The 8,759-nt window shown below is 34.6% G+C and overlaps 1 pseudogene; it reads left to right on the forward strand.

Annotated features, from left to right (window-relative positions):
* Positions 1–7,522, forward strand: part of LOC107871915 — a 90,041-nt pseudogene extending 82,519 nt beyond the window's left edge.
* Positions 7,523–8,759: the final 1,237 nt, after the last annotated feature.

Consider the following 8,759-nt stretch of genomic DNA (forward strand, 5'->3'; position numbering starts at 1 on the left):
AGGTCACTTAGTTGCTTGAAAATGGTTAAGTGTAGGAACTTTAAAGGAAATTCTTTTGTTTTGAATGTGGTTTGGTAGGTCACTTAGTTGCTTGAAAATGGTTAAGTGTAGGAACTTTAAAGGGAATTTTTTTGTTTTGAATGTGGTTTGGTGGGTCACTTAGTTGCTTGAAAATAGTTAAGTGTAGGAACTTTAAAGGGATTTTTTTTTGTTTTGAATGTGGTTTGGTAGGTCACGTAGTTTCTTGAAAATGGTTAAGTGTAGGAACTTTAAAGGGAATTCTTTTGTTTTGAATGTGGTTTGGTCGGTCACTTTGTTGCTTGAAAATGGTTAAGTGTAGGAACTTTAAAGGGAATTCATTTATTTTGAATGTAGTTTGGTAGGTTACTTTGTTGCTTGAAAATGGTTTAGTGTAGGAACTTTAAAGGGAATTTTTTGTTTTTAATGTGGTTTGGTAGGTGACTTAGTTTCTTGAAAATGGTTAAGTGTAGGAACTTTAAAGGGAATTTTTTGGTTTTGAATGTGGTTTGGTTGGTATGTGGTTTGGTTGGTCACTTAGTTGCTTGAAAATAGTTAAGTGTAGGAACTTTAAAAGGATTTTTTTTTTATTTTAAATGTGGTTTGGTTGGTCACTTAGTTGATTAAAAATGGTTAAATTTTTGTGACTTGATCTAATTAGTTGAATCTGATTGATTGCATAGATGAAACCTGATTATAGCTGGATATATCAACGTAACAATGATAATAGAATGGGTATTAGGGAGGAATTTGTTGAAGGTGTCAAAAGATTTGTTGAACTTGCTAAGACACTTGATATGTGGACACGTTATCGGATTATCCATTGTCCTTGTGTTATATGTGATGGGATAAATCTTGTAAGTGAAGAAGATGTAAAGAAACATCTTTATAGAAAGGGGTTTCACGAGGACTTTTTAATATTGCATGGCATTCATGGGAATGTTGTGAAAAATAACTTTGTTGTTGGAGAATGTAGTAGGTCTGCAGGGTATAATGAATATCAAGATACTAGGATGACAGAAATGGTGCACGATGCTTTTGGGATGCAACACGGGTTTGATTTTAGGGAAAATGTTGAAGATGTTCCTATAAGCGAAGCGGGCAATTTCTACAAAGAATTGCATGCTGCTAGTCATCCTTTGTTTGACGGGTGTTCGCACTCTCGTTTGTCTGTTACTATTAGATTATTAAGTATTAAATCTGACTAAATTATTGCTGAAGGAGGAATAGACTCAATGATAGACCTAATTAAAGAGTTAGTTAGCCCTGGCTTAGAGGTTCCTGATTCTTTCTATAAGGCAAAATGATTAGTGTCAAAGTTAGGTCTCTCCTCAGTTAGAATTTATTATTGTGAAAATGGCTGCATGTTATACTTTAAGAAAGATGCTAAGCTAGAGCTCTGTAAGTTTTGTCAGCACTCTCGATATAAGCGTGGTTCTACTGGAAATAAATTGTTATTAAGGCGATGCATTATTTACCTCTTATACCAAGGTAGAAGAGGTTGTATGCTTCAAACTGCTCAGCTTCTCATATGAGATGGAAAAGTGAAAATAGAAGGCCCACTAGCGTTATGTGTCATTCATCTGATGAAGAGGATTGGAAGCATTTTGATGTAACTTATCCATATTTTATAGCTGAGCCACGAAACATTCGATTGGGATTATGTGCGGATCGGTTCTCTCCTTTTTCAGTTAGTGGTGTGCCATATTCGTGTTGGCCTGTATTTATCACTCTTTATAATCTTCCTCCTGAATTGTTGATGACTAGTCCTTATATATTTCTGAATTGTGTTATTCCTGACCCGCATAATCCAAAATGCGGAATAGATGTCTACTTGCAACCTTTGATTGATGAACTTCAAATTTTATGGCATAAAAGGGTTGAAACTTGGGACATCTCTCTTAAACAAATTTTCAATCTGTGTGCATATCTAATGTGAACTATTAATGATTTTTCTGCTTATGGAATGCTGTCTGGGTGGACGACAGCTGGAAAGCTGGCTTGTCCATACTGCATGGAAAAAATAAAATCTTTCACATTGAGACATGGTAGGAAAAATTCATGGTTTAACTGTCATCGTTGTTTCTTGCCACCTGATCATGAATTTAGGAGACTCAAAAATACATTCATAAGGAATAGAAGGGAATATGATGGTCCACCTTCAAGGTTGTCTGGTCATAACGTCTGAGAAATAGTTTAGGATTTGCCTAAAGTCAGCGAGGAACGATTGTACATGCTCGATGGATATGGCGTTTTGCATAACTGGACTAAGTAAAGTATATTTTGGGAGTTAGAATATTGGCTAGATAATTTACTTACACATAATGTTGATGTCATGCATACTGAGAAGAACTATATTGACAACTTGTTCAACACAGTTATGGATGTCACCGGCAAAACAAAGGATAATCCTAAGGCCAGACTTGACTTACTAGAATATTGCAGCCGCAGAGAATTACACTTATAGCAGGGGCCCAACGGTAATGTTCTTAATTCCAAGGCTAGTTTTACATTCAAGTTGTACCAAAAATGTCAAATATATGAGTAGGTTCAAAGTTTGAAGATGCCTGATCGATATGCCTTAAATTTAGAAAAGAGGGTTGATATGACATAAGGAATCTTGCATGGAATGAAAAGCCATGATTGTCATGTTTTCATGGAACAATTACTTCCAATTGATTTTATTGGTTTACCTGAAAACATATGGAAACCAATAGCAGAGATCAGTTTGTTCTTTAAAGACATATGTGTCACCACATTAAAAGAAGAAAATCTGGCACGAATGGAAAGTAATTGTTTTTATAACCAATAAGCTAGAGAAGATTTTTCCGCCAGTGTTCTTCGATATGATGGAACATCTTCCCATTCACCTTGTGCACGAAGCTCGGCTAGGCGGTCCATTTCAAACTAGGTGGATGTATCCATTCAAACGGTAAGCATTTGCAACATATTTTAATTCATACATATCTTTTTTAAATATAGTAAACATCTAACCTTAACATTGTACAAGACAATTGGAAAATTGAAAAAGGTTTCCAAAAACATAGGTGGAAGGATCTATAGTCGAGGCATATCTTGCAAGAGAAACTTCTCAATTTTGTTTATACTACTTTAGTGATGAAGTTGCTTGTTCCAGAAACCGACCGAATCGTCATCAGGACGATGTGAATGAGCCTAGTTTGCAACCGATATCAATTTTGAATCAATCTGGTTGTAAGGCTAAAAAAATCATACCTCGCCGGCTCACTCCCACGAAGCGTAAGTCAGCAACTTTGTATGTCATGCTGAATTGCCCAGAAACTGAGCCCTTTCTGAAGTAAGGAAATTAAAATTTTAACATATCTTATTTGTTTACTCATTCCCTTAAAGAAACTAATTGTGTTTCCCATGTTGGATGTTCAGTTCATTTAAGACTTAATTCCACAAAAATCAAGTGTATGTATCCTTTGCAACGTGGTTTAAAAATGAGGTTCGTAAGTGTATTAATATTTCTACAAAGTTTAAGCATTTACACATTCCTTAACTAATATATATATATGTATAATATTTTTAGGTATACTAGTCACTAAATGCAGCCACATACAATCAACTCTTGACAGATATTTCTTTGGGTCTAGTTGAAGCTAATGCAACATCCCAATACAAAGTAAATAGGTTTAAACTTTCCACCGAACAACACTCCAGAACAAGGAAAACAAACAATAGTGGTGTTTGGGTTAAGGGTGATGATGATGTTGATTACTTTGGAATTATGCATGAGATCTTAGAACTGGAGTATGTTGGTTTCCCAATAAAAAAAATTGTCCTCTTTCGATGTAAGTGGTTTGATCCAAGCACAAGAGGAACAAGAGTACATAGAGAGCATAATATCATTGAAATGAAGCACAATAGCTCGTATCTTATTTATGATCCATTTGTTCTAGCGCAAAATACTAAAAAAATGTATTATGCTCCTTATCCGTTGCGCAATGACAAATCTGATTGGTGGGTTGTAATCAAAACAAAGCCTATAGGCCGGGTGGAAGTTGAGAATATGCTGAAGACTGCGTATCAAAATGAAATGCAGATTGATCACCAGCTAATGGACGTTGAATTAGTGGACGGTTTGAATTACCCGAAAAATATATTTAAATAAGTTAATATTGTGGAAGAAGAGGCTAAGTGGGTAGGAGATGAGGAAATCTCCGAATAGGGCGAATGGTGTAGTGGAGAGTCTTCAGAAGAGGAGAATTAGTTGTGTAGGTTGTATTTATTATGTATTGATGTGTTTATGCTTTGTACTATATATTTACCTTTATGATTCTTGTTTAAGATTGATATGTAATATACTGTTTTACTTTGTTGTTTCCACTTTTTCACGATTTACATAGTAATAAAAATATTTTTGTCTATATCTCGTGTTGTTAGAGCTATTTGAAATGTGAATTAGTAACTTGAATTATTTACTTGGAATGTTTTCTTATACATTCATTTTGTAGTAACTAACTACTTGTTAACTTAACATAATTTAGCTGTCAGGCAGAGGTGACAAAGGTAAGGCAAAAGTTGATACTACTAAACCAAAAAAAAATACACAACCTCCGCTTTATAGAAGACCGACAGGCATTCATATATCTGAGGGTCGCTTTGCTGATGCGCCAGCACGACCTTCATATTCTAGGTCATTCAAGGATTCGATACCTACTCCTATGTATGTGGGGCCACTACATGGGTCTGCACCGACTCATTCTGCTGCTATGACCGTGCCACCGCCAGCACAGTACTATTGGATAGCCGCTGGCCCCTCCAGATATGTACCATCATCGATACCCTCCTACAGTAGTCACACAGCTTTGCACAGTGATTCTACTGGATCTATTGGGTTGTCGGATCTTCAGCTTAGAGGCACTCCATCTGGAGCTTCAGATCCGCCCACGCCAGTGCATCCACCATCACTTACTAGGCAACTAGGAGATAGAGATGATTTTGGGAGGATTTATCCTATAACAGTTGTGAGAGGGTAAGATTTCTAAATATAATAACGTTACTCATTTTTTCATTACTATATTATTATGCTCTATGAAATTAGTGTGTGATCTTGTGTTGTAGGTTTAGGCCGGATGCTGGAATTGGGCAAAAGGTGCGAATATACATTACTCGGCACTTCAACGGCTACTGGACCAGCTGGCAAAAGGTTCCTGAACTTGACAGAGAGAGAATGTTTGAAGAATTTAAGGTAAGGATTTAACTTATTGACTACTTATTAGCAGTTTCTTAGAGCAAAAGATTGAATATTATATTTCTGTTGTAGAAATTTTACTGGTGGGATAATGCAAATACATTTCTCATAAAGAAGAACTTTTTCATAAGATGTAGAGCCAAATTTAATGATATCTTAGATTATGCCCGAAAGAAAATGGTAAAACCTAAGTGGATTCCTGAAGGCGCATGGCAACTGTACATTCTCCATTGGAGTAGCGCATAATACCAATTGTTGAGTGAAAAAGGAAAGAAAGCTCGGACATCATCCAAGAGTGGCTCTCTACATACTGCGGGTGCCAAAAGTACTCTTGCTGTGAAGAAAAAAATGGTATGTAACTTTTAGAGTGTTAATTGCTTGTTTCTATTTAAATTTATTTATTATTTAAACATTGATATATAATATTTTCGTATGCAGGAGAAATACAAGGGTAGGCGAATACCAACTGATGAGCTATTCGAGGAGACTCATAAGAAAAAGAAAAAAGACCCGACTGATGAAGGTATTTGGGTTGAAGCTCGTGCAAAAGCTGTCCATGTAAGAAACAAATTTGGAATTATAACTACTTTAATATTTTTTTACTTTTAATATTAACTTTACAACAAATTTGGAATTATAACTACTTTAATATTTTTTTACTTTTAATATTAACTTTACTTTAAATATAGGAAGAATATACGCATCTTGTTGCTGAGTATCGTAGTAGTCAGCCTCCTAAAATTCAGAGTGACCCAATACCCGAGCATGCAGAGGAGGAGTTATGGATAAAAGCTGTGGGTCCTACAAATAGAGACCATTTCTATGAATTTCAAACAAAATTTTTTGGCAATAATATTAGGTCTTCGTTCGGCGATGCATACTCTACCTCTTCAGTTGATAGAGAAATCATTGAAAGACTACAAAATACGATTTCTGAACTTACTGAAGAGCTTCCTGAACAGAGAGAGAGATTTGCTGAACAGAGAGAGAGGAAGAAGAAGACCGAGAAGGCAACAACATCACAAATCAAGATGCTGCAGCAGTAGTTCAGCTCTTTTATTTAGACTACGGGGGTTATTCCTCCGTGTCCTGGTGATGCAGTTCGGGCTGCAAAAGGTCTAGGCCCCCTGGATGATTTCAGCACGGATAATGATATGGAAGACGAGGACGAATTCAATGATGATGACTTCTAGTTTTTTTTTTTTTTTTGTATGTGTTGTATTTATTATTTAGAAATTTTGTTGTTTGAAAGTATTGTTGTAGTTTTTTCATACTCACTTTTGTAGGACATTTTGCGTGTTGTAGACTTTTGAAAGTATTTACGTTTAGTTTTTGGTTGTTGAAAAAAATTTCCACAAAAATCGTGGTCGGTTTTTGATTATTTTTTTCCAGAAAACCAACCACAACTGGTCGATTTTATATTAAATTTAATTAATTCATTTAATAAAAGCCAACCACAAGTGGTTGTTTTTTTTTTTCTGAAATTATTTTTTTCCAATTTTAGTAAAATAATAATGAATTTTTAAAATATATATATATTTTTAAAAAATCCGACCACTTATGGTCGATCTTTAAAATCCTACCATAACTTTACCGACCACACACTTTGATCGATTTTGTGGTCGATTTTCCCCCTTTTTTTTTAGTAGTGGTGGTTGTATAGTTTTAATTACAAGCTTGTTGTGTTTCCTTAGGCAGAAGAATTCAAAGATGCAACTCTTGAATACCTTTGCATTCAACTGGCCTAATTGATCCCCCTAAGGTGCTCACTGATATCGTGGAATCACTCATTGGTGACATTTATATTGACTGCAATTTCTCGATGGATACTATTTGGCAGGTACTTCATAATTGTTTCACTTCCATATGTTAAAAGAATCTATCTAATTTCATAGTCAAAATTACGCATTCTAAAACTTGGACTCCAAACTTCTTCATATAAATTGAGACTAGTGAATTTTGTGGCTACATCACATACTAACTTTAATTTACATTATGCTCATGTGTATATAGAAAAAAAAATTATATTAACAAGTTATACTTTGGACAGGTGGTGAAGTTTTGTTGCAACCTGTGATCACTCCAGCAAATTTGGAGACTCATCCAGTTACAAAATTCTATGAGGTTTGCCAAAAAAATGGATGGAGTGTTGAACTGATCGACATATGGGAAAAGACAGGAGAAATTGAAGTTCTTGTTGATCATGGCAAATATGGCGGGAAGGGAAAATTTAATGGCAAGAAATTAATTGCCCTAAATAGGGCTGCACATAATGCATATTGGTAAATTGTGGAAACTACTTCTGATAGGGGAGGATCTATTCATTGCCGTGGGGGTGGCACGCCACCCGCAAACTTTGATAGAAACTCTATATATATAGGTATATATACACTGATATATTCAAATAATAAATCTGCCACCCATAATAACAAAGTGGTATCTAGTGCAAGTGGTAGAGGCACGTTTTAAGGGCCCAAGGGTCGTGGGTTTGACCTTTGTTGGCAGCATAACTTTTTAAACTTTTTTAAAGCAATGCCTGCTACTTTGTAGGCTGTAGGCTTAAGTCGTAACTTATGTTTTGCGACTAATTAAGTTGACTTAACTTTTGCTGCTAATTAAGTTGACTTAATTAAATAATTAATTATTATTTTAACTTTTTTTTTTATTTCATTAATGTTAAAAATAATTTAACCTCTCATCCAAATTAAAAAAATCCTATTCTTTTTTTCTCAATTTCCAGAGCATGATTTCTCGACCTCTCTGGCTCTCTCTATTTCTCGACTTCGACTTCTGGACTCTGGTTTACTGCTGCCGCCGCTTGTATTTCATCATCGCCGGAAAAAGTCATTTTATTATTGTTCTTTTATTATTGATTGATTTGTTAATTGTCCTATAGACCGAAAAGATGAATAATCCGATTGAATTACTTGGCACCCGGTGAGTTCGGATCTTGGATCCGCCTCTGACTTGTGATAATGGTGCTTGTAATGAAACTCAAAACTAATTACTATTAGTTTTACAACTTTTGTATGTAACTATCTATCTCATCTCATTAATCAATTGTGCAGTATCATTATGCATGTATGCATAATTTTTTTTTTATCTTCTAATCTTTATATGTGTCGTTGCAAGCACACAACAAGACTTAGAATTTTGGACCATACTGAAAGTTATGTGTTTTGAAGTTTGAACTACGAATTAAGGTTATTTGTTTAAATAATAATACAATAATTAAATTCAACATTTTTTAGAGAATTTATTTAATTAAACCTAACCTTTACCAAAAAAAATTCTCAAAGTAGATAGACATTCATTTACCACCTGTAAACTGCAACAAAACAATACGATGATACAGATATCAAAACAATATAATTAAATCTAACCTTTACACAAAAATTTCTTCAAAGCCGTCTGAAACCCATCTACCACCTATAAACTATAACAAAATAATATGATAATAGAGATATCAAAATAATACAACTAAACTTTATGTTTACACAAAAGAAATTTTCAAAACAAAGAA

The sequence above is a fragment of the Capsicum annuum genome, chromosome 5, assembly GCF_002878395.1.
Source record: "Capsicum annuum cultivar UCD-10X-F1 chromosome 5, UCD10Xv1.1, whole genome shotgun sequence".
NCBI lineage: Eukaryota > Viridiplantae > Streptophyta > Magnoliopsida > Solanales > Solanaceae > Capsicum > Capsicum annuum.